Below are 23,812 nucleotides of genomic sequence, written 5' to 3' on the forward strand. Positions count from 1 at the left end.
AAATGCATCAATAGAGAATGGACTGTATTGACCAACTATTTGGTCTGTTAGATAATGAACTCCAAAACAGCAAAACATGAAGTGTGTTTACAAGAGACGAAACTGAAGAGCCACAAGACAGAAATGCTACAACTCTACTCAGGAAGGATAAGCTGTAGAGTGTGTGTGAGTGTGGGTGTATGTTTGTGTGTATTTCTGTAGCCCAACTAGGAGACAAACAGGCCTGTTGTTTGTTTGTGTTTCTCAGCTCGGCACATGTTTGTCAGGTCTAGATCTACTTTCACAGATTTACTGCTGCTGTCCCCTCTGGCCTAGTGTACACTAGTGTTTTCAGAGACTGATTTAATGGACAGATTCCTGTTGCTGCTCTCCAGGGGACAGGCATGAACACGTCAGCTACATCAAGCTCTCTGGTGGAGCAGTAGCCTAGCGGTTAGCGCACATGCTCTGATATATTGGCCGATTTAAAGTTGGTGTCATTTTGCAAGCTGTTGATCCCCTTTCTGTGCATCACTTCTTAGTGGACATTTCAAAATAAAAAAGCAAAAAAATAAGTAAAATATTAAATATAAACATACACGAGCGTGTATGTGTGTATATTGTGCATATATATTTACAATACTAAATACACATGCTTACATAATCAAGTTAAAACACTCATTTACAAGTCCCCTGGAGTTAAATAGCTTAGCATAGATCATTGAATTGTATTAGACCATTAGCATCTTATTCTAAAATGACCAAAGAGCATACATTTTCCCATTTAAAACAGGGGTGGGCAAACTCGGTCCTGGAGGGCTGGTTTCCTGCACAGCTTAGTTCCAACTCTAATCACTCATTTCTAGTAATCTTGAACAGACACTGATTAGCAGGTTCATGTGTATTAGATTAGTGTTGGACCTAAACTGTGCAGGACACCATCCCTCCAGGACCGAGTTCACCCACCACTGATTTAAAGCATAACATTTTATTTACACCATGTATTTAAACTGACGAAAATTGAGAAGTTGCTATTTTCGCCCGATGTATACTTTGTCATAATAACCAACATTACCACCTGCTTGCACAGTTAACTAGCTGGGTACCGGTTAATATCATTGCACCTGCTGCAGTCATGTATGGCAGCAAAACTCCTTAACTGTTAGGCCAGAGATGAGTATAGTTCCTAGTCATATTGACCTAGAAAGTAGCAAGTTTCAAGATTCAAGATTTAAATAGAAGTAAAATATTAGTAAAAGTATCAGCCTCACAAAAAAGAAGGTTGCTGGTTCGAGTCTCGGCTGGGTCAACTGGCATTTCTGTGTGGAGTTTGCATGTTCTCCCTGTGTGTGCGTGTGGGTTTCCTCCGGGTGTTTTGGTTTTCCCCAGAGTCCAAAGACATGTGGTGCAGGTGAATTGAGTAGGCTAAATTGGCCGTAGTGTATGTGTGTGAAATAGTGTGTATGGGTGTTTCCCAGTGTTGGGTTGCAGCATGAAGGGCATCTGCTGCCCCTGATTAATAAAGGGACTAAGCCATAAAGAAAATGTATGAATGAATATGAGTATCAAAAGTCCTTGGTCATTTTTGAGCAAAATGCTAATGGTCTAATTCGATTCAATGACCTATGCTAAGCTAGGTAAAAAGTGCTCACGCCAGACCAGGGGCCTCATGTACGAAGACTTGTGCTGAATTCATACTAAAACATTGCATACACAAAGCTGTAAATGTGCGTACACTATAAAAAAAATCAGATATATGAAACACTGCGTACGCAGAATCCCATGCATATGCTCTTTGTACATTCGAATTAACGTCAATTAAGCGCACGTGCACGAGTGCAAAACCCCACCCTGCCTCCTTCCCCTAATAAATATGGTAATGACTCTACTTTGGCAAAATCCAAACAAAAAAAGTATTTGCAAAAGCAAGCAAAAAAGAGAAAAATCGAACAGAATGTGAATTGGAGGTGCTGCTTTCGGAGGTAGACCAGAGAAAAACTGTTATTTGCAAGTTTGTCCTCCGGAATTAATAAATAAAAAAAATAAAAATAAAAATAAAAAAAGAGTAGGAGAGATTAGTTGACGTGGTTAACGCAGTTGGGTCTGAACATCGCACTGTGAGTAAAATAAAAAACAAATGTTCCGATGTAAAGGTGTAAAATTTTGTAATGTCTATTTAGGCTAAGTGCAAATAGTACAGCTCGTTGGAATGAGCTAGTCGAGCGATTCCCATCCATCATCGTTTGATTGACACGGACAACATAACTAAAGAGAGTGTCAAAAAGCAGCATGAGTGGCGGGGTTGTAAAGCACATGGCAATATGTTTTGACACGTTCGATCATGAACTCTGTTCGAATCCAGCGTCTGATTAACTCATTCTTCTTTCCCCCACTACATATCATATTTTGCCTACTCTTCATCACGAGGAATACAAGTAGGAATCATTAATAGGTGTATTATGTTAAGCGCATTTGAGCTTCACATATTATTTGCACATTTATTAAATGGATATGTTTCCGATTTACGTATGCAAATTCATCTTCAGATGGTGCCTTTAGCAATGTACGTGCAGTCGATACGCTAGATTGGGTAAACCGGCGATCGCTGCTAATTGAGCTTTAATGTTTGGCTGGTCAACTGTATGGTATGGAAACCTTATATACCTGCTAGACATGCGGATGATCCCGTCCCATACAGCTGCCATTGCACAGGTCAAAGATACTTTGTAGTGTGCAATTTAACATAATTGCCTCTAGGAGTCGCCAATGGAAATAAAACAAACACACACAAGAAATGCACGTACGCCAGGCATGACGTTGGCGTGGACCAACGCACACTCACGTTTATTTCATCGTTAGTAAATCCAAACGTGAGCGTGAAATCTGGCGTACACAAAGTTTTTGTGCATACGCAGCGTTGATACATGAGATTGGAGATTGGCTAAATGGAATCAAAAATGGTTAAATGTAACTGTTTAAGGCCCAATCCCAAATGTATTTTTCCCCTACCCCTTTCCCCTTGGCCCCTAAACAGTGTGAAGAGGAAGAGCTTTAAAATTTACCCCTAAGAAATGGGAGAGCACTACAACACCTGCACACGTCATCATATGTCATCGCGATCACTTACATCCTATGGGATTGACAATGGCGACTGCAGAAGCTATTCCAGTTGAGTTATTTTTTGGCATTTGCCTTCAGGAAACCACTGAAGGCAACAATATCATGTTATCATAACAATATATTTATGGCATAAAGCTCATAACTGTACTGTGCATTTACACAGTCGCCATATTCATCTACACGAAAACTACATTAACATTATAGCAGACACTGTAAAATGCTCAACAATGCTAACAGATGTGAAAGTATGTTGCGGGACTGCTGTACAAAAGTCATTATTATGGATTACAGCTAGGGAAATTTAGCTTTATTCACATGCATCGTTGTGTATTTTAACACAATTCTATCAGCAAATACTTATTGTAGACTCTAAAAAAGCTGGTTTGTTTCAACCCAAATTTGGGGTAAAATTTAAATAAATCCAACTATCGAGTTAAAAATGTAATGCAAAAATTTAACCCAATGGTTTGGGTTTATCCATCTTTTACCCATTATAGCAAAACATATTTACATTAGTCGTGAATTACATACAATTTCACTAATAAATAATTATTTTCTCTCCAAACATTTCATTTAAATTATCTGTTCTGAAAGCATAACATCTTACTGCATAATCTCTTGAACTTGTGTACAAGTAGAAGACGCAGAGACCATTCCTTATTAAATACAGCATCCAATTAAACCCACAAATATCTACCAAATTAGACACAACATCAAACAGGGAACTTCATCCACACAAGAAAACAAAGTCACTTAACAAGGACACATTTTAACATCTCGACCCAAAGTACCAGATTTCTTTACTAAAGCTTTTGTGATGTTCAGTGTATTCAGCATTACCAAAGTCTGCTCTCTCAGCTCAAACTCCTCAGCATTCGTCATTAGCACAAGGCTAAACGGTCAGTGCGCCACTTCTCCTATTTAGACAAGCGATCCGTGAATAAAAAGTAGATCCGATGTCTCATTGCGTTTTTAGGCCTCATTAAGGCCATTAACCTTATATGATTAGATGAAGAATTTTAATGTCAAAGAACAGGTCACTTGGTCTATGATTAGCTTTTTTCATATCTCAAAAAAGCAGACATGTTCACTATACTACAACACACTGTTCTAAATAATCTACAATAGATTATTTTAAGGCAAGACACTGCAGGTAAAAATAAATACTAAAATAATATGCATTACTTTATTTCCTCATATGACTGATAACATTAAGGTTTGGGTCAAACCTGGGTCAAATGCTTCTGGTGAACTGTATGCCGTTACAAAATTGACGCATTTAAGGTCTGTTTTCTTTAAAAATCAATGATCTCCATTGCCTGATTGACATACAATATAAGGTGGGTCTTGATATATACAAGAAGCACTGCAATAAATAAATAAAACAAATCCACACCATGTCTTTAAAAAAAAAACATTTATTTTACCCCAGTATATTCAATGGAGTTTCTGTGCTCGCATGGTGATCCTGACGACATATGCCTGGAAAAGTCTTTTCATCTTGTTTAACACTTAAACAACTAAATGAATGCTTTATTTAACTGGTTGTATTTTAAATTACATAAAACATTGATGCTGTAAAAGGAACCATATAAAAGTCACAATAACAGCTGACAGGAAGTTTATCGGTATGGGAAGAAGCACTAGCTGTGGAATGAGGCATTGTTTAATTAAATATGTGGTAATGTACATACACTACCGGTCAAAAGTTTGGGGTCGGTACAATTTTTTAATGTTTTAAAATAAGCTTATTCTGGGCATCACAGTGGCGCAGTGGATAGCATGATCATCTCACAGCAAGAAGCCTCAGCTGGGTCAGTTGCAGTTCCTGTGTGGAGTTCTCATGTTCTTCCCGTGTTTTCGTGGGTTTCCTCCAATTGCTCCGGTTTCCCCCACAGTCTAAAGACATGTGGTATAGGTGAATTGTTTGCAGTGTATGTGTGTGAATAAGTATGTATGGATACATTGCGGCTGGAAGGGCAGCTGCTGCGTAAAACATGTGCTGGATAAATTGGCAGTTCATTCTAATGTGGCAACCCCAGATTAATAAAAGGCAAAAAGAAAATTTATGAATGAATGAATAAATGAATGAATAAGCTTATTCTGCCCCCCAATGCTGGATTTATTACATCAAAAATACAGTACAAATTATGAAATATGTTATTGTACTATGAAATAACTGTTTAAAAAAAGTAGTTTATTATTTAATTAATTTACTCCACTGATTTTAAAGATTAATTTTCAGCTTCATTACTCCAGTCTTCAGACTCATAATCCTTCCACAAACACTCTAATAATAATTATTATTATAATTTTTTTTTCAATAATGACTGGAGTAATCATTTCATTTGAAACTACATACAAGAAAGCAGTTTAAAATTTTAATAAATATTTAACAATTTAACCAGTTTTTTACATTTAATAAATGTCGTCTTGATGAACAATGTTCGTAAAAACAATAAATAAATAAAAAATGAAAAAACACCTGACCCCAAACTTGTCCAGTGGTGTACATTTGTGCACACAAAAATAACAATAAACTGGATAAAGTCAGGTTCAACTTCTTGCTTCTTTTTTTAACCTATTTTTTTTTTGGAATTAAATGTTTTTACGGAGGGGAATTTGGGTGTGTTTTTCATAACTCAGAAAATAGAGTAAAAAAATTGTATAATTTATTAGGAGTATGTATATAATAATAATAATCAAGTTAATTACATATGTACATGACCCATTGTAAAAAAAAAAATAAATAAATAAATAAAAAAACCTTTATTATAGAGATCAGAATGAAGTAATAAAAATTTTAAAAGCCCAAAATCTCCAAACTGACAAGTGCATAAATAAAATGTTTTGTGCGCCAAGAACAAAACACTGATGTAAAGTGAAAAAGACATTAATATTGGTTCCACTAGCAGTAGAAAGTTTTACAAAAAAATGGGTGTATCTGATTTGCATGCGCATGTTGATGGTTTTTATGGTTTGCTAAGAACATCCACCTCGAATGACTAGGAGTGGCACATGCTAATCGCTGATTCAATGCAATAGAGCAGTGGTGGGCTGTTTGATTCAGCTTGTGGGACTGCATTTGGTTCACTGCGGTGACAAGAAAGGTAAAAGATTGAAGAAAAAACAACACATGACCTTTTAACATATCGGAGACAATTAAACCCCCCTCACGCTCACACACTCTCAACCGTCCTTTCCATGCCCTCTTTTTTGACCTGCTCTAACCTGCTCTCATCTCTCTGCACCCTAAAAGAGAAACACTGTTGAGGGTGTGCTGGTGAATCAAGCCCAAAATCTAGACCAGTTCACAATATAGGTCAACAACCCAATCTCCAGCCTGTCCTCGTCAGCCCAAAGCAGAGGGGCACATCCTGTGTGAAACCACATCTTTACCTAGCATCACACTGTAAACAAATACTTTCTTTTTTTATTTCTCTCTCTCTTTCTTTCTTTGGTTTGTGTGAACAGTAACTGTCCTTTTGTATCTTGCAAAAACGACTCATTATTTAATTGGTGATTATCTTTGAACTATATTTGCTTTAATTGTAGTAAATGTGTAATTTAATGATTGATTAAAGATTTTATAAACCTCAAACAACTCTCTCTCTGTTTCCGTCAACTGTCACAGCCTGTGCCTCCAATCACCTTCAAGTCCAAACAGGAAAGTGAAAAGAGAGGAGAGAGATAAGAGATATGGGCGTTAATTTGCTGCAAGTTGCTTTGCTGTTTCCTACACACACACATAGACACACAAATATACACACACACACAGACACACACACACAGACAGGGCCAGCTGACTCCATCCTATACTTGTGCTCTTTTCCTGATATTTATCATTACAACATAGGCCCAGCGCCGGTCAGGCATCCAGAGAAACAGGAAGTTAGGAAGCTAGGTGTAACTGCAAGCATTTGTAAAGGCGGAAAAGGGACAGTGAATAAGACTGAATAAAATCCATAGAGGTAGCCGGTAATATTACAATGATTTGCTGTTAAACTGTGGAGCTGATTTAACACACTTAATGATAGAAAATCACTAATGACATGTGATGATAATATTGCAATTGTTGCACCTAAAAAGATTAATCTAATAGGTTGTCTTCTTTCTAGGTAAATCTTAAGCAAAATACCCTAACAATAAAATTAAATGTTTGCTATAAAATAGGGTTGTAAAATATTCCAAAAAAAAAAAAACTGACATTGTCCCATTTCATCAATACACATACAGTTGAAATCAGAATTATGAGCCACCCTGAATTATTATCCATACATTCATTTTCTTTTCTGCTTAGTCCCTTTGGTCACACTTTACAATAAGGTTCATTAGTTAATGTTAATTAATGCATTTACTATCATGAACAAACAATGAACAATACATTTACTACTATATTTGTTCATTTTACTTAACGTTACTTAATGAAAACACAGTAGTTCATTGTTAGTTCATGTTAACTCATGGTGCATTAACTAATGTTAACAAGCATGGACTTGGGTGTAAATATTACATTAGTAAATGTTCAATTATGATTAATAAATGCTGTACATGTGTTGTTCATAATTAGTAGATGCATTAACTAATGAACCTTATCGTAAAGTGTTACCGTCCCTTTATTAATCTGGGGTAGACACAATGGAATAAACAGCCAACTTATCCAGCGCAAGTTTCACACAGCGGATGCCCTTCCAGCCGCAACTCATCTCTGGGTAACATCCATACACACCCATTCACACTCATACACTACAGACAATTTAGCCTACCCAATTCACCTGTACCGCATGTCTTTAGACTGTGGGGGAAACTGGAGCATCCGGAAGAAAACCCATGGAACACAGGGAGAACATGCAAACGGCACACAGAAATGCCAACTGACCCAGCCAAGGCTCGAACCAGCAACCTTCTTGCTGTGAGGTGAAGGTGCTACCCACTGTGAATTAGTAGCCCACGTTTGTTTTTTCTCTCCATTAACCAGAAATTGGGGAAGACTTTTCAAACACATTTCTAAATGTGAGTTTTAATAACTCATTTCTAATAACTGATTTATTTTATCTTTGCCATGATGACAGTACATAATATTTACTATATATTTTTCAAGACACTTCGAAAGTGACATGTAAAGGCTTAACTAGGTTAAATAGGTTAACTAGGCAGGTTAGGTTATTTAGGCAAGTTCAGGTATACCAATGATTTGTTCTGTAGACTATCAAAAAACATATATAACTTAAAAGGCCTAATAATATTGACATTAAAAAGGCTTTTAAAAAAAAATTAAAAACTGATTTTATTCTAGCGGAAATAAAACAAATAAGACTTTCTCAAAAAGAAAAAAATATTGTCAGACATACTGTGAAAACTTCCTTGCTCTTTTAAACATCATTTAGGAAATATTCAAATAATTTTAAAAAAAATTCAAAGGGGGGCTTATAATTCTGACTACAACTGTAGTATATGCTATATATAAATATATAGCATTGCTAGGATAACAACCAAACAAATATACAAACTAAATGTGCAGTGCTTTGTGAATTCAGTAATAGAAACTGATCTAATGTATCCAATGTATCCTAATGTAATCTAATGAAATCCAATGTAAAAAAAAAAAAAGCGTCTATATATACATTTACAGGAGCTTTGGCTGACAAGGCTTTAAAAATTATAAAAATTATGATGTTTGTAGCTTTAACAATGATTCATTATGATTAAGAATGAATCTTTGTTAAAGCTACAAACATTATAATTTCTTATGCATTTTAAAGCCTTGTCAGTTAAAGCTCCTGTAGATGTACATGTAGATATGACTTACACAAAATTGGCTTTCAGGTGAACCCACGTTAAAAATTTTATGTTAATTCTTTCATTGCATTTCAGAAAGTATATTATGGCTGGTACGGTAGTGGTACGGTATAGTACGGTAAAGTTCGGTAGACATTTATGGCCATTACCACTGTCAAAAGGTGCCAAAAAGTGAACCGTACTACAGTATACCACTTTTTGGATACCCTTTTCTAAGAGAGGAGCAAGACGAGCAGCGAGCAGCTGAACAATATTGGTTTACAGAGGAACATCACTAGCTTGTACACGAGTCAGGAGAATGAAAACAAAAAAAGCGACAATTTCTCAATACAAAGCCGAAACATTACATCATAATAATATATACATATAATAACAAGCCATGGTTGACACAAGCTTAAATTAACCTTGTCGCCATCTTGATGAACAGCCACAAAGCCAAGAAGAACAGAATCTGCCGTGTCCTGTTGTTGTTTACGAAGCCATCTAAGCATGAGTGGTTTCACTTTCTCCAAAGATCTCACATGCGTATCTATATTTGAAATAACAAACTTCTTGAGCTGATGCTTATAACTTGATTGTAATTCTTGAGGGGCTTCTGACATCCTTTCAGAAACAGACAAACGCGAGAGTGAAGCATGTAAAAACAAAAGAGAACCAAATGATCCTTTCAGCAACCTAAAACATGAACTAACTGCCATGTTTAGCTTTCATCATCACCTTTTGGACTATTATAAACTCAGAATGACAGAATTACTTTCTAACAAGAGGTTACATGTGCTTGTGAAGATTAAAGATACAGATGAGAGGTTGAAACAGTGAATCAGCATTTCTAGGACCCCTAAAGATCTGGATGTTCTAAGTAAAACCCTGTACAAGAGGCCCACAATCTCATGATTCAAAACTAAGGTTTTAGGAACATTGTTCACCGACATAGAATAGCTTTGGTGCTTTTTTCAAGCTGAAATGTCAAAGTTTAAAATGATAAAGATCCTAATAGGACCCATTTAACAATTTTCTCTTTTGATCTTATTCGATCAATGACTAAACAAGAAGCATGATTCAAATTTGAAAGAAATTGAGCCTCTAAATGACAGCTATTAGACAATTTGTATATATTTTCACTGCAGAAACAACTATGAAATAGTTTTGAGTTTATTAAGTATCACCTTGTGGCAAATGAAAAAAAGATGCAAGAAAACGCATGACTAATGAACAGATTCATCACTGACTTTTTCTAAGAAAATGACACATACTTAAAAATGAATATGCAAGTTTGTTTATCAAATAATCTGAAGTCTTACCACAGAAAAGTGAAATCAAACAATTAGCAGAAAGACGTCAAGATGGGAAACAAACGGGCCGCAACAACAAGGACGTGTAATCTAAGCACAACAAAGGCATTTCCAAATACAGTCCTGAGAGAGGTGAACAAATCCAGCCTTGAGACCCCCTGCATTAGCCTGTGGTGTGTGTTACATGGAGGCAATTAAGACAGGATACTGATCTAATGAACTTCTAAGTGTGTGTGTGTGTGTGTGTGTGTGTGTGTGTGTGTGTGTGTGTGTGTGTGTGTGTGTGTGTGTGTGTGTGTGTGTTGTGTTAAGTTGTGAAGTGGGCGTTATGTTGAGCCTCTGTTAAATGAGTGTAGGGTTTCAGTGGCCTGGTCACAGAGCTGCAGGCCCAATGTAAATGTGTGTGCGTGTGTGCGTGTGTCCGGCCCTGTGGATGGCAGTCAATAAGCAGATGCTTGGAAAAAGAAAAACATCACACAGTGCTTCCATTTTCATGGCCGTCGGGGTGGTCTTGAACTATGTGTGGGTCTGCTGGGCTGTTGTTAATTGCACAGCCACAAATAAGCAACTAGCCAAAACATGATTCGATCTGCTCTCAATTCACTAAACAGCATTTTTTTGCCCAACTGACTGATTGCCAATCATACAATTACAATAATTTGTCTGTCTGGATAATTTTATTGCTGAAGGGTTATGCATCAAAGTTCAAAGTTGTCGCAGATGTTACTTCTAGAACGAAAACAAACCAATTACACATAAATAATAAAAAGTCTTCATACGGTAAGTGCGTGAAGCTAAAAAATTAATGGGGATATAATAGCACAGATCATTTAATTTCAGACGTTCAAAATGAAATATGTCATTTTTATATATTTTTTTAAATATTAATTGTAATAAATCAATAGAAATACTGATTCCAACAGAATTACAAAATCAGTTGTGTTACTTTATTACAATTAATTAGGTGTATTAGCGCTACATTTTGATTTCTTTTTATTATTTAAAAAGAAGCAACACTATTGTATTTGCAGCATAAATCTTGCCCAAAATATGGGTCTTCAAACACTGACAATTACATTGAAAAGGTAATATGTTGGGAGAAATATGAAAATATGAAAAGAAATATGTTTTCTGAGAAAAACAGTGACATGCTGAAAACTTATTCTCCCCACTGCAAGTCTGTCGATCCTGAATCAACTCACTTTCCATTTAATCTAACTGCTGTAAATCAGAAATAAAGTGATGTTATAGAGATCTCATCTTGCGATTTCCTCCTGCTATAGGATAAAACTTAAATATGATGAGCATCAAGGTCAAATTTAATAATTCTCTCAATTATTTCACAATCAGATGAACGAGAAACATCATTGTCAGCAAAATGAGATGTTAATCGCTGATGGTGGAAATAGGTGGAGACATCTTAATCTAGTCTAACTCAAGTGCAAGTGTATGCTGAGACTTTCCAAAGTTTATTATCCACAAAAGATGATGAGGAAATGGTAACATCCATTTTACTGTTGCATTAAATGAACCTTCAACTCTGGTGAGAAAAAAAACAAAAAAACAAATGAATGATCTCTTTATTTTTGCAACTATTCATGCCTCCATACAAACTCATGTATGCATACGATCACAGTTTGAAGTGTCAGAAATAAAGAGTGCATATTAAATTAAATAAATACATTTTTAAGAAATATAAATCAATTTTTGGTAACACTCGACAATGTTATATTGTTTAACATTAGTTAATGCATTAGTTAACATGAATTAACAAAGATAAATGCATCTATTAAGCATTACTTAGCCTTCTGAAAAGATGTTGGATACATGGTTTTGATTGAAGTTGGGGTCCAAGAAAATCAATAATCACTGTTTTAATAAACCCACAGATGTTAGTAACATTGGTTTTTGTTGGGTTAGCAATAAGTCATGTTAATAAAGAATAACCCAATGTTAGTAAAACATTAGGTAATGTTGGAATCGTGTACACTTGACAATAATGTCCGTAATGTCATTAATAAATGCTTTGTTAATGATAAATCATGTTAGTAAAGAGTTAACAAGCATGAATAACAGGTGAAGCTGAGATGCACACAACTAGAGAATCGATTTAGAGCTCGACATTGACCAGGAACTATGAACTTATCATAAACTCTACCAATTATGTACTAAAGTGTGCATTAGTTAACGAGTAGTTAACATAACCAAAGATTTTTTTTTTGTTCATGTTAACCAATTCATTAATTAACATAAGTTTTCATGAACAAGAATTCAGAACTGTGAATAAATGTGTTGGCACAAAAAAACGAACACAATACACTGTACTGAATTCTAAACTGGATTGGCAGCCAGTGTAGAGAAACCAGTACAGAAGTACTGCTGTATGTTTTTAGATCCCTCCATGGCCTGGCCCCCGAGTATATTTCTGAGCTAATTAATATACACCAACCTGAGAGATCTCTTCGCTCTAAGGATCGACTTTATTTTGCAAGTTCCACGATCACGCTTGAAATGTTGAGGTGATAAAGCTTTTTCAGTAGCAGCTCCAAGACTTTGGAACGATCTTTCACCCTCCTTAAGAACAGATCCAACTTTTGAGTCTTTTCAGAGGTCACTGAAAACACACTTATTTTCTTTAGCTTTTAATCATGTGTTGTGAGTTTATGTATTTTGGTTCTGGTATGTTTGCATGCGTTTTATCTGTTTTTATGTACAGCACTTTGGTACCCAATGTGGTTTGTTAAAAAGTGCTCTAGAAATAAATTGAGTTGTTGTTCATTATTAGGTCAAGTTAACAAATACATTAGTGTATGAGTAAGTAATCATTAACGGATCAAGCTGTTCATGTAAAGAGATGCATTAGAATATGGGTAAAATACCATTAACAAATATTAAGTACTAGTTAAAGTTACCAAAGATTAAGTAATGCTTAATAGATATGTTATTCTTTGTTAATTCATGTTAACTAATGCATTAACTAACGTCAACTAATGCAACCTTATTGTAAAGTGTTATCCAATTTGTATTGATCGATGAATTGATTTGTCAGTGACCTTGTCAATGATCCAAAGTCACCAAAAATGACTCATATTTTGGTCTGTCCCTGATAAAGATCTTTCACAAGAACTCAAAAGACCTGTAATATAGCACGTGAGTCATATGTAACATGCTTCTGATACTTTCACCTTTCCTTGCGACTTCTTGAAACTCAAAACCATCATGTGAACAATCAGCATGGGAAAGAAGAAATAGTCACACAGGTTTGGAATGACATATAGGAGTTGTATTGCTCCTTTAAACAAGATAACGTATGGATGAACGGTCCCAGAGCACAACCAGTGCGCAAATGCGCCATCAGCAGTTGTGCGAGTCAAATAAGGAAAAGAGATAAAAAGACAGAGAGAGAGAGAGAGAGAGAGAGAGAGAGAGAGAGAGAGAGAGAGAGAGAGAGAGAGAAAGAAAGAAAGAGAGACCCCTAAGTGCTTTCTCTCGCTGGCACAGAACAATGATTCACGCCATTGCCCGCTGTATCCCACAAATGAGGCATTACGTACAGCTACGGCTACCGTTACTGCAGGAAATGCATCCTCTCAACACTCATTTCATTCCCATCCTTCTGTTTTCCTCTATTCATCCTCCACTTCACATTGTATCAGAGCTGGCGAAGGGTCTCCTGCCACGACGGGCTGCAAAATAACAACTGTCACCTTCAGCACAATTCATTAAAGCAATTTAATGCTGCCGCCTTCCAATGTAATTTTTATAATTGAAATTTAATTCTCCTACGATATTATGGGCTTTTTTTTTAGTAGGAAGGGGGTTAATTGACATTTGTGGTAATTAATTGCCAGGCGGAGGGATGTTTATGTGGCGAAGTTAAAAACAAAAAGTGACGTGGAGAGCAGAGAAGAAGGGAGACGTGCTGAGATGGTCTCATCATCACGGCCTTCCCTCCTGCGGATGAAAGGAAAGGCGAGGGATGGAGGGATGGAAGGAGCGACTTCGCTTCGCAGTTGGGGATTTAATTGCGCAAGGATTCTATTACCTCTGCACAAATGTCACGTTTGCTTCTGATCGGGGGCAAAGGCGGGGACTGGCATCGTGCCAGGTCTACAGTGCAGAAAATGGTCTGCCAGTCACAAATGTACAAGCACGAGGCAGAAAAAGTGAAGAAGATAGGAAGACGAGAGTATGACAGCAAAGCAAAAGTGTGAAGGGACAGTGACACGAAAAGTGGGTCAAAGGCAAATGGGCTGAAGTGTCAACATTTGCGTACAGAGAACAAAAACAGGCCAGATAAAAAAAGATCTTAAGAATTTTGGGGTTTCAAGATTACTCTTCAAGTACACAAGAAAGAAGAGATCTCTTTAATGTCTCTTTAATGTTTTTTTTTTCTCCTAGATAGCATTGAGAATAAACTGAGACTTAATGAAGTATCCTTTATTAAGATTTTTATGATTTTTTACAAAATCAAATAATGACTGTGTTTAATCTGATCACATGCCCACAATAAGATTAAAAGTATGTGTCAGTATCGCATCACAGTATCAGATTTCTTACCACATGATTACTGTGGCTAACAAATTCTGAATAACTACATATTGTGATATCTACAATAAAAATAATAATTAATAAACTAAACAAAATAAGGGTGACACAGTGGCTCAGTGGTTAGCACTGTTGCCTCACAACAAGAAGGCTGCTGGTTCAAGTCCAGACTGGGCCAGCTGGCATTGGTGTGTAGAGTTTGCATGTTCTCCCCGTGTTCACGTGGGTTTTCTCTGGGTGCTCCAGTTTTCCCCACAGTTCAAAGAAATGTGAAATAGGGGAATTAGATGAACTAAATTGGAACAAGACATGTGTCAGGTTACTGCTCCACAATGCTGCTAGATTATAAGATGATATTTCATTTCTTAAACATTACATATATTATCAATACTGGTATATCACCCTAAATAAAAGCTAATGCTAATGGAGATAATAATAATAATACTAATTTTTGTCCTGAAAAAAATATTCTAGAGGTGACTTCACATAACATCTGATTTTGTCTCATACTAGGGTTGAGTGATTTAGGGAAAATATCTAAATTGCAATTGTTTCTTTTTTCAACAGATATTGCAATTTAATTTACGATTTAGTTTTGTAGTTAAGCTTCAGCTCAATAATCTGTGAGCAGAGGCAACACTTCTGCAACAGCTCTTAAAAATGACCTGTTTTTGTTTGGTGTCTGTGACTTTGAAAACAAAATATTCCCATAGTACAAATGCTGCTTTTCTTTGTTATTAGTTCATCTATTAATGCTTCAAAAGCAGCAGATGCTATAATCCCACTTTTCAGCGCATTCCTATTTGTTTTTACTTTTTCTCTTTTTTTCTTTTACTCTGAGCAGGTGAATCTAAATAGCGATTGAAATTTGATTAAATTGCACAGCCCTATCTCATACATCAATCAATCAACAGTTTCTGATACAATAAATTAGAGATCAGAGACTCCACTGAAGTGTAAAGTTTCAGAAATTGTTTTTTTTTTAAATAATGCCTTTATTCGTTCACTTATTTTCCTTATCCTTATTTTCACAGCAGAATGAACCGCCAACTAATTCAGCATATGTTTCGCGCAGTGCATGCCCTTCCAGCTGTAACCCAGTATTGGGAAACATACACTCTCATATTCACACAAAACGTTCAATTTAGTTTATTCAATTCACTTATAGCGCATGTCTTTGGACTGTGGGGGAAACTGGAGCACCCGGAGGAAACCCATACACACACTGTAAAAGCATGCAAACTCCACACAGAAATGCCTACAGGTCCAGCCGGGACTTAAACCAGCAACATGCTTGCTGTGAAAGAACAGTGCTAACCATTGAGCCACTGTGCCACCATAAATAATGTCTTAAAAGATTTGTTTTTTAAATCTTCCATAACCAAACGACAGTATGTCAACAACATATTAATTCCTTCAAGTGAAAAAATAACTCTAAAACACTTTACGAGAATCCTCTTTAACAAATGTGATACTTCACTGAAATGCATGTGATAAAACCCTATGACTATAAAAGATATATAAAATAAAATAAAATCTCTGGTTGTAGCCAGACCCAGATGCATTATGTATATCCTTATAACCGCAATGCAAATATAGCACAGCATAAAACACTGCATAGCTTCAAGGAAAAGAATTCTGAAAGTAACATACCAGAGTCACTTGTTTGGAGGAGACTGGCCTTCCATTGTTCCAATCAGAACTCAGAGAAGGGACCAAAGGGGTGGAACCATTGGATGTGCCACAGCCAGTTCAATCTGAAATACAAAATGAGTAAAAAGAGAGAGACACACAAGTGCGTATTAACATCAGCAAAATTACAAACAGGAATTGATACCATTCTCTAAAGGTGGGGGAAGTCCCTTAAATTCACTCAACCCACATAAACCTGGATGATGACTCAAACGAGAAAGGAAAATGGCAAAAACGTGATGAAATCCGACCACAAATGCTTAATTTGGTGACAAATTAATTCCAGAAGTGACCTAAATGCATCTTAACACATTTTCAGATTTTCAACAGACAAGCATTTCTGACACTGGTGATATTTACATGGAGCATCTGATAATCAGCTCCAATCTGCATTGCTGTTCTGATGAATGACACTGACTGGAGGGACGACTCATTTAAAGAAACGCTGAGGCCACACACACACACACACACACACACACTAAGAGTGAATTCTTTGGAACGCTTTGTCAGATCCCGTAAGTCGGTGACACGTAGCTATGGCCAATCAGCATCAGTGGAGGTGATTTGCGTGGTAAAAATGCTTTTTGTGGAGGTCAGCATTTACCCAAGTGTCTTCTCATTAAAAGCGACAGTGAGGCAAAAAGAAAAAGCAAAAGCAAAAAGGAGGGGGTAAAGAATGCTAGAAGGTGAGAAAAAAAAGAGAAAACAGAAAGCGAAGAAAAAGAAGAGGACTGCCTGTCCTCGGAAACCCGACAAAGGTCCTCGTAGTGGCATTTTGAGGGCAAATTGTTTGACTACTGTCGTATTGAACAAAAGACTGGATGATAGATTGAATATTTGTGATGTGTCTAAAAGTATTTTGAAGGCATTCAAATAAGCAGATATCATAAATATTGCCACAATTTTAACACACTTGTTTTATTTTATCTACATTTTTTTAAATGATCATGGCACATTGATTTCTTGTGACACAATAAGAAAACAAAGAAAGATATGTTAATGGTAACTAAACATGAAAATACTATACGTTTTCATATTTTGTATGTTGTATGTAAGCAAGAGGAAAACTAAATATAAAATTATTACTCCTCTATTATACATACAGTTGAAGTCTGAATTATTAGCCCCACAGTTTATTTTTTCCCCAAGTTCTGTTTAACGCAGAGAAGATTTTTTTCCAACACGTTTCTAAGCATAATAGTTATAATAACTAATTTCTACTAACTGATTTATTTTATCTTTGCCATGACAGAAAATAATATTTTACTAGATGTTTTTCAAGACACTTCTATACAGCTTAAAGTGACATTTAAAGGCTAAACTAGATTAATTACAGTAGGTTAACTAGGCAGGTTAGGGTAATTAGTCAAGTTACTGTATAACAATGGTTTGTTCTGTAGACTATTGAAAAAAATATGTAGCTTAAAGGGGCTAATAATATTGACCCGAATAAGGTTTTTTTAAAATCAAATACTGCTTTTATTCTAGCCAAAATAAAAACTAGTAAAACTTTCCCCAGAAAAAAATTATTATCAGACATACTGTAAACATTATTTTAAACATATAAAAGCTTTGGTTTAAACATTATTTTAAAAATATTTTAAAAAGAAAAAAAATCAAAGGGGGGCTAATAATTCTGACTTGTTGGCTGAATGAATAATTCTTTATATTTTTTTAACTGAATAGTGGTTTAATAAAAAAAAAATAGTACTGAAGAAATGACAATTTTGGTAGCCATTTTGTGATTTGCATATGTAAGTGCTTAATACTACATAAATAAAAGGTTAAGTGTATGGATAGGTCAACTGTATAATTATAAATGTAATTGCAGATAATAATATTACTATAACATAAGAAATTAATCTGTAAAAAAAATAAAAGTCAATAATATTACTATAACATAAGATATTAATCTGTAAAAAAAAAAAGTTTTAAAAATATTAAAGATGTTTAACAGGAGGAAAACTGAATATAAAATTTTATCTTAAAATCATATTTTTGTAATTTAATAATAATGCTTTAAATGCTAATTTTGGGAAGTCTATTTAGCCCTCATAATATAAGTGGCTTTGAAGACAACTAAACTAAACTTAAACTTAAAATAAACTTAAACTAAACAATGTAAAAAAAACAATTAAATAAAATTAAAAATATATAGAATTAATTCAAATGTAATTAAATTTAATCAAATTTAAAAATATAAAATACATTTAAATTAAAATATTAAATTAAACTGTGGGTTAAGAATGTATGGGTGAGTCAACCAAAATAATTACAGATATTAGAAAATATTAAAGATACAACTATTTAAAAAATACACTAAAAGATGCTCACAAAAAGTGTATTGTACGAAATGATTAATTTAAATGTAAGTACATAGTGCTTAAGCCCACTGAATATAAAGTGGGACCGCAGTCCCACAGTGCTGTTTGGCGTGCGTATACTATGCACTTATCACAGTCATAACACAAAGCAGGTAATAACAAGGTACTATCCCTAAACCTACATCTAAACCTAATCTTAACCCATATAGTTACCTCATATTAAACAACATTCTGTAAGGCATGTTAAGTACACATTAAATGCAACAGACTCTTTTTATTAATTTTTAGATACAATAATTTAACAAAAAATATGTATTTAATCACACAGTATAGACTTGAATTAATTATTAGCCCTCCTGTGAATTTTGTTTTATTTTTCAAATATTTCCCAAATGATGTTTAACAGAGCAAAGAACTATTCACAGTATTTCTATAACACGTTTTATTCTGGAGAAAGTCTTAATTGTTTTATTTCAGCTAGAATAAAAGTAGTTTTGATTTTTTTTTTAAAACCTTTTTGATATTATTAGCCCACTTAAGCAATATTTTTTATTGACTACAGAACAATCAACTGTTATACAAAAACTTGCCTATATTAACCTAATTAAGCAAGTTAAGCCTTTAAATTAAGCACTTTAAGGTTTAAACTGAATACTAATTTCTTGAAAATTTCTAGTAAAATACTATTTACTGTCATCATGGCAAAGACTAAAGAAATCAGTTATTACAGTAGAAATGAGTTATTAAAACTATCACATTAAGAAATGTGTTTAAAAAAAAAAACTTATTTCCTTTAAACAGAAATGGAGGAAAAAGATCTAGGGGGGCTATTAAATCAGGATGGCTAAGAATTCAAACCTCATCTTTATATTAAATAAATAAAGATGTCAGGAAAAAACACTTTTCAGTAAATATCCAAATCATGCCTATGCCCTCCTGAAGTGCCACATATTCAGTCTGTCCTCACCAGACTCGATAAAAGTCAACCCTTGCATTACAGCTTCATCTCCATGTCATTCCTGTGTGTGGAATTGAGCTAGCGCTAACCCCCTTAGCTGGCCGCATTCCTCTGTTCCGCATCGGGCGCTGAGCAGCTTCAGATAAGAGCCGCTCTGATTAGCCGCCCGCGTTCTTGTCATTGCTGCAGAAAATACACGATCCCAAAAGACCCTCTGCCCCCTCGCCGGTATTTATGACTCTCACATCACTGAACTCCCAAAATAGAGAGTTTAAAAGGGGCAACAGGAAATTGCTACAGGTAAAAAAGGAAAGAAAGACAGTGAGAGAGGGAAAGAGGAGTACTGTAGTATTTGAAGAAGTCAGGGCAGGTGAAAGTGAAAAAAAAAGGTGAAAACCACTCCAGTATAAAGATGGATCACCCAAATCTCACAAAAAGAAATCAGACAAGCTTTGTCAGCTTTACCAGCAGGAAGAAGACAAAGGGGAAAAAATCATATGTGATCTTGTTGTGTGGACGGTTACAAATATTCTTGCTGCTTTAATTTTATTTTTAGTTGATTCAAATTAACATTTTAATCATCTCATTGATCAAACATTAACTAAACTTTGTAGCTTAAAACTGCTCTTCAATCACCGGCCAGCAAACCGCTACCGGTCAACAAATGAATCCACTATGTCTGTACAAGAAGATCAACTGCTGGATATCGCAAATGATGGCGGCCTTTTAGGGGGCATTTGCATATCGCTTTTTTGCTTAAGTTCGTTATTTCCAATGAAGGTGTGCGGCGTGACACGTGAAAAGAACTGACCGTTCAGCTTGTATGGAATATACACATTTTTGTAGACTAATTATCTCAAACAAACACAGAACAACCAAACACTGCAGTGCTTTGTAAATTTCGCCATAAATAAAACTTCAGAGTGACAGCAATGTTTTGTCAGCTTGTCATCCTGTAAGAAAACAGTTGATGGTCATGTAGCAACCTACGAACCTTCCATCCCCCGCCCCCACAATCCGTGGTAAAATGCTGAGAACCACTGGGCTAAAATATTTAGTTGAAACCTTAATAACTTTTAAAAAGTAGTTAAAAAGTAACATAAAAACATTAAAAGATAATGATGTTGTCATATTTTTTACATTTATATATAAAGTTGAAATTATTAGTCCTCCTGTAAAAGTATTTTTCCCTTTTAAATATTTCCTAAATTACGTTTAAAGCAAGAAACACAATATTTTCGCAGTATTTCCTATAATATTTTTTTCTTCAGGAGAAAGTTATCTCGGCTAAAATAAAATCAGTTTTTTTTTTTTTTAATAAACATTTAAGGTCAATATAATTAGCTCCCTTAAGCTATATTTTTCCCCCGATCGTCTACAGAAAAAAACATCATTATACAAACATTTGCCTAATTATCCCAACTTGTCCTTTCAATGTCTTTTTAAGCTAAACACTAGTATCTTGAAAAATATCTATTAAAATGTTATTGACTGTCATCATGGCAAAGATAAAATAAATTAGCTATTAGAAATGAGTTATTAAAACTACTATGTTTAGAAATGTGTTGAAAAATATTATTTTTGTTAAACAGAAATTGGGGAAAACTATACATGGGGGCTAATAATTTAGGAGGGCTAATAATTCTGACTTCAACCGTAAATACATACACTGACATATACACATATATATATATATATATATATACATATATATATATATATATATATATATATATATATATATATATATATATATATATATATATATATATATATATATATATATATATATACATATATATATACATATATATATACATATATATATGACCAATTCCATGAAAATGTCAACCTTATCATGAAAAAATAAACTTTTGACCAAAATAACAAAACCTATTTCAATTTGCTTATTAAGGTCTATATTTTATTGTTATGATGTGCTCTTGTTGAATTTTTAAGGAAATTGTTTTGTTTATCCATGAAATATGAGGATTGTGCCAATGCTAATTTTCATTATCATCCAACCACTTTTCGTGCTTTCAAAAAAGGGGTTAAAGACTCACCTTTTCCATGCTTTATGTTAACAGTAATCATTCTGCAGAAGGATTGGAGTCTGTAGTATAAATAATTATCCTTACTTTTTCATAACATTATTGCCCTTTTGATTTATGAGCTACATATTTAAGACATCACGCAGCTTCGGTCACGTGTCACGTCCGTAACGATTTAATGAAAAAGTTTATATTGTGGAATAAATATTATAACAAATAAAATGAAACTTTGTATACAAAGCCAAAATATGTCCATACTAATTATGATCGCCAACTCATCTCAGGTCTTTGCTCTAAACAACCACAATTTTGCGTTACGGACGTGACCATTTTTGAACTCCTTATTAATTTAAGCCAATGACTAGCGCATATTTGTTCATTATGATGCTGCATTACAATTACTGACTTACATTACATAACATATATGTTATATCAAGAACTGAACATTTCATTTAACTATAAACCACTTTAGTAACATTTCAGAAATAAATGTTTAATAAGAAAACAACATTTTACATATTGCCATAATTGGCCATAATGACCTATTTCCTCCGTCTTACTTGCGGTTCATGTGCGCACGCGCTGCCTATAGTGAAATATAATGACAATGAACCATAAGGCTTTGAACCTATACATTTTGTAAAGTATAGGCTAAGCATATAACAATTTTGTTATTTACATGTGATACTGCATTAATTTGCATACATGTTTTATAAGCTGTAAAATGAAAGCATCAGTTTGGTGCGAAGTTATAAAATATTTGTCTTTGTTTGATTTGTAGATTAGGCTATTTAAAATGTATATAAGAACTATTAATAACTGTTATTTTCGAAATGGAAAAAAGGGTGGTTTGTTGATAGTAGTCTGCACTAAATCATGAATATGCCTAGTTGAGTTTATGACGCGGCTCCAGGCAGCACAGACGACCAGGATCAGCGCTGGTTCGTCAACTCCTGTGTCAAACTGTGGCCAGAAAATCCTTCTTTCATTTTGATTTTTTGGCAAAAAAACATCTGTAAGCACGTGTGTTTGCACGTGTTACTGTCATGCGAGTTAACAAATATGTGTTGCTCATAAAAGCCGATCACAACGAACGCGCTTCTTCATTCCAGAGACGTGAGGCGCTCCGCAATGCATTTTATGTTGACAAGAAGAAAAGGAGCACAGTGCTCTTTTGAATGTCACTATAGATAACAACTGAATCAGCTGGTCTATTGTGCGCGAGTGTTGCTGTCAATGTTTTCATAATTAAATTTTTTAAATAAAATGGCAAATGCGCTTGAGTGCTTATTAAAATTATTTTAATAAGAATAAGAATAAAATAAGAATAAAATCTTGATATTGATCTAAGCTTTAACTACATTATATGAGTATTAAATTTGTTAGAAAATCGATAGGACCTGCAGCTGTAAATATTTAATTCAATATTTTACACAATCGGTTATGAACTATAGCCTAAAATATAAACATTATAGTCATCCATCGTACATGCCTACAACCAATGACTATTTTTCTATGCTTGTTTAACATAGCCTACACAAAACCTTTCTTAAGTTTTAAAGTTTTCTCTCTCACCCTGGTGCGTATGAACTTTTTGCAACCTGTCCTGAAGTGACTGCCGACGAGAAAAAGAAAGCAAGCGCGAGTGGAGAAATTAAATTATTTATTCCATCAACTAACACATTAACTAGAATAAACTAAAATAAACTTTGTCAAATATAATATTGCCATATCTGTGACAAAACTAGATTTTAAATATTCTCCACGTAGACACGGTCTTGCGCAACAGTCGGGCAATGATTTAATTCAAGTTTGTCTGGAAACACTAACTTTAGGAGCCTGCTAAACATAGGCCCATTATAGCTGATTATGTTTATTATAAATTCTATATTATTCAGAGTATAAAAGCACCATGTTAGCATGCAACATTGTTACCGAATTGAGTTTTGAACATTCGAACGTGCGTTAACCTTTAACAACACACATGCCATAATATGAATTAAATATAGCAAGGTGATATCTATTTAAGTTTGATTAATTGTGCAACCT

At 34.7% G+C, this 23,812-nt stretch overlaps 1 protein-coding gene across 35 annotated transcripts in view; it reads right to left on the reverse strand.

Annotated features, from left to right (window-relative positions):
* foxp1b (forkhead box P1b) overlaps positions 1-23,812 on the reverse strand; it is a 289,418-nt gene that overhangs the window by 243,070 nt on the left and 22,536 nt on the right. For all 35 annotated transcript variants that reach the window (XR_015492852.1, XR_015492847.1, XR_015492853.1 and 32 more), the window contains 1 exon segment: positions 16,392-16,495. The gene's annotated coding sequence lies outside the window, so the exon portion shown is untranslated.

This window comes from Danio rerio, chromosome 6 (assembly GCF_052040795.2).
Source record: "Danio rerio strain M-AB ecotype USA chromosome 6, GRCz13ab, whole genome shotgun sequence".
Taxonomy (NCBI): Eukaryota; Metazoa; Chordata; class Actinopteri; order Cypriniformes; family Danionidae; genus Danio; species Danio rerio.